The sequence below is a fragment of the Arachis ipaensis genome, chromosome B08 (genome assembly GCF_000816755.2).
Source record: "Arachis ipaensis cultivar K30076 chromosome B08, Araip1.1, whole genome shotgun sequence".
In the NCBI taxonomy this organism is placed as follows: Eukaryota; Viridiplantae; Streptophyta; class Magnoliopsida; order Fabales; family Fabaceae; genus Arachis; species Arachis ipaensis.
This window is the reverse complement of record NC_029792.2, coordinates 123,862,771-123,867,338: the sequence shown is the minus strand read 5'-3', so window position 1 is coordinate 123,867,338 and position 4,568 is coordinate 123,862,771.

Below are 4,568 nucleotides of genomic sequence, written 5' to 3'. Positions count from 1 at the left end.
TAAATAGTCAAATTTATCCCTAAAAGATTATGCGATTTTAAAATTAATCTTCGAAAATTTTTTTTAATCAAATTTATTCTTAAAAGATTTTTAAGTTAGTCACATTAATCCTTCCATTATCTTCTTTACCCACGGCGTTAATGAAAGCCGATATAGCACGGTAAGTTACTTTTCAACACCGGTTCCGCTACGTTACCAACAGCATTTCTGACAACTCTTATTTATAACTGTGTTTAATAGAAGTGTCTTTATGGATGTGTCTAATAAAAATATATTTTTTTTATAGCTGTATTTAATAGAAATATCTTTATAAATATATTTTTTGGATATGTCTCTTTATATATGTGTTTAAAATATAATAATTAATTATTGTTAACAATAAGTTGACAGATAATATATTGGTAGCCTATACTTTTACTTTCAACACATAAAACGTTATTTTTTTATCGGCTAGCCCAATAAAGATTTAAACTCGACCCACCCAGTTCCACCCGCACCCTCACCCATTAGCCATCTTCCCCCTTGCTGATTCTGTTTCTCAGCGTTTCATACTCACCAACTCTTGTCTAAATAGCCATGGATGTGTTCTCTGAAATTCCGTAGCCACCACAGCGCCGTATTGTTGACCTTTATCACCGCAGCGCTCAAGATTCCATTTTGCCTCCTCGGATATCGTACTGCACTTGACGCCATTTATTCCAATGCTTGTTTTTTCCATTGTCGGTGGCTAGGCAATTTCGTTGACTCTCTTAGAAATTTGCAACTTTCTCACCGAGTTCTGCCAATTCTTTTCTCTCGTCATCATGAACGACTTCTACCACTAGTACTTGTTCTGCAGGTTTGAAAGCATATTTGAAGCCTTGTATGTCTTTGATATCGTCGACGACTACGACAACTTCAATGTACTTTATCACACCATGTTCAAAGAATATCAAAAAACTCTTCTCTGCCTGAAGTCTTGAAATTTTACCATAAGATAAGATCTAATGGGTTAAGCCTGATGCATATAAGATGTTTGATAGAATGCTTCATAAAAAATTTTACCATAGATTGAAGTTGTACGGTTTTCTATAATGATTGGTGGTGAATCAAAGCAAGTAAAGCTTAGAAAAAAGGGTGGTACATATCAGAATAAAGGAGGGAGAAGAGTCAAGGCTAAAAGGAAAAAAAGTCAAAAACAACACTCCACCATCTTCAGATTCATAGGTATGGAGGAAGTACAATCAGAAAATTAAAGGCTCCCCTTACTCGAGAGGATACTATAGATGTAGTAGTTCAAATTAAAGGGTCGCCGGGAGAGTAAACAACCATCCTTCAATTTTGTTTTTCGATTGGAAGTGCGAAAATTTTCCAATTTTTTTAAGTTTTTTTTTTCCATTTTTAATTTAATTTAATTTCGTTTATGTAACTTAACGACCAAGTTGGTTTTTATTAACGTCATCAATGAGAAAACTAACTTAAAATTTTTTAAAAATGAATTTGATTAAAAAAAAATTTTGAAAACTAATTTAAAGATCATGTGATCTTTAGGAATCAATCTGAACATTTACTCTGTTAAATACACTTAAAAAATTGTTTTTCATTAAATTTTTTCTTAATAATTTAATAACAATTAAATAAACACATAATAATTATGATAAGTCAGTCACAAGTTCTAGTGAGATGGACTTCTTTATTAAGTTGTTGGTTGTCAGCTCTTTGTGTGTTTGGATTACAGTTTATAAACTGGAGTTTGAATAAAATTGATTTTGCAAACTTGATTTTGATGAAAAGTAAGTTTGTATTAAAGTGATTTATGTTTGGTAATCTTTGCATCAAAATAAATTATAGTAAAATAAATGTTGTTTGGATTCTACTACTCAAAATCACTTCTAGATAAAAAATTACTAAAATAGACACCAACTTAAATAATTTTTGTATATTATCTTATCATTTTAATTTAGATAATTGAATAGATCTTATTAATTAATTCTATAATAAAATTAATATTTATACACTAAAATAAAAATAATATATAAAAATTGGCAAAATATATTTTTAATTAAAACTAACAAAATATAAATTTTAGAGAGTACTAAGAATAATAAAAAAAATTAAATATTTATCTTGGTAGTAATTGAAATAAATCAAAAAAATTTTTATGATATTTTTTATATAGTATATTTTTAGTACTCTTAGTACTAAAATTGTAGCTTCTTGAAAACCATGGTTTTCAAAGCAAAATCACTTCTGCGTTCATGAATCAACAATTTGCCAAACTAAAAATTGAAGCTTTCAAGAAGGCTAAACGTGCTTCTTTTCTTGTAACGCGTTTGCCAAACACACCCTTAGTAGAAGTTTAAATTTAACCTTGTATATATAACAAATCATTAGTTGAATTAAGAGATAGAGGTAATGACTAAATCAGTACCCGAAAGATTTAAACGCTGACATTTTAGTACCTCACTATTGTTATTGACAAAATGGTCCTTAAAAGATTTTAAAATTTAACAAGCGTACCCACGAGTTCACCGGAGCATATTTCCGGCAAGTACAGTGCTGACATGACCACTGCGTTTTGATGACATGGCAAATACCCTTCCCCACCCTAATTCTTTTCCTTCTCCTTCTCCCTCCTCAACGCACTCCCTCCTTCCCTTTCCTGAATGCATTCTCCCCCCTCCCCAACCTTAATCCTTCCCTCTCCCTCCCTAATCCTAATCCCCCATCTCCAACGCACTTCCCTCCCCTCCTTAATCCAAAATCCCCCTTTCTGAACCCTAATCCCCTTCCCTTATCCCTTTGTATTCTAATCCCCTTCCCAACACAGTGTCTCACACTCTCAACTCTCTCTCCCCTTCGCCTTCACTGCTGTCGCCTTCACTACTTGTATGTGCTTGCTGCTAGCCCCCGTCCCCTTTTCCATTCTTCTGTGTATCGAAGACGAGGTCTCACTTCTGGCACTGCTTCCTCTCTCGCAAGTAGCTCCCTCCTGTGGTTCCCGTCACTTTTTACACTGCCTCCTCCCTTGCCATTCGGAACCACTTCATTCGCCGTCCTGCTTTAGATTCTCTTCTTTCCTTCTCGCGAATTTGCTGGTTTTGTTCTTTTTCAAAAAAAAAATTTTGTTAAAATAATCTTGCATTCACCATTCCTTCTTCTTCCTTGTGCTAAATCGTGTGATTTTCTCCTTGATTGAATTGTTAACATCATTGAGAATTGCATGAGAAAGAAGTGTTTGATTTTAGACTGTGAAATGCCAAATCACAAAATTATTCAATATATATGGTTTTAACCTGAAATGCTAAATGGAATTTGCAAATCATTTTGAAAGATTAGCGGAAATTGATGAATTTATTAAAAAGGATAAGGGAAGGGGATTAGGGTTCAGAAAGGGGGATTTTGGATTGAGGAGGGGGGAAGTGCGTTGGAGATGGGGGATTAGGATTAGGGAGGGGGAGGGAAGGATTAGGATTGGGGAGGGGGGAGAATGCATTCATGAAGGGGAAGGGGGGAGTGCGTTGGGGAGGGGGAAGGAGAAGGAGAAGAATTAGGGTGAGGAAGAGTATTTGCCATGTCATCAAAACGCAGTGGTCATGTTAGCATTGTGCTTGCCGGAAATGTGCTCCGGTGAACTCATGGGTACGCTTGTCAAATTTTAAAATCTTTTAAGGACCATTTTGTCAATAACAATAGTGAGGTACCAAAATGTCAGCGTTTGAATCTTTCGGATACTGATTTGGTCATTACCTCTTAAGAGATATTGTAAGAAAAAACTGAAGAACCAATCTCCTGCTCTTCAAAGATTTGGCTTCTGCTAATGTACATAAAGTTAAATTTTAATTGCTCATTTTGTTCCGGTGATATAAAAATAAAAAATAAACCAAAATTTAAAAATATATATGTGTCTACAAATTCCAATTTTTTTCCCCAAAAATAGAAAATTTGATTTTTATCCTCTAAATTAAATAGTGTCATATTTGTGATTAATATTCTTATCGTCTATAAATCTAAAAAACACCATTTTTATTCTAATATGAAACTAAAAATAATTAAAAAAAAATTTTTTGAAAAGATACTAATAATTTTTAAAGATATAAACTTAGTTTTGTGTATTATTTTATACTTATTAAAATTTAAAAGTTTAATATAACATTAAGTAGGATTCGAACTTACGACTAGTTAGCTGACTGCTGTACCATTGAACTACTAAGGAATAATAGAAAATTTGATTTCATAGAGTTCAATTCTCGTTCTCAACCCATGACCAATATGAGTTCAAAATTTTTTTCGTAACTCGTGAAACTTCTTTGCAATGGCTCCGTTTCATGCCTCATTTTAAAGGAAACATCAAAGTGGCTCTATTTAATTATATTTTTACCTATATCCCTTTTTTTATTGAAAAAGAAATAGCACTTTGATTGTCAAACACAATAATAAAAAGTCAAAACGGAACCGCTAACTATATAATTTCTAAACAATTCTTGAAATTAAAATGAGAAGATGATTTTTTCATTATGAGATTAAAAAAATGAAATTTGATACATAATTTATCAATATTACTCTTTTTTTATTCAAAAAATCTTTTC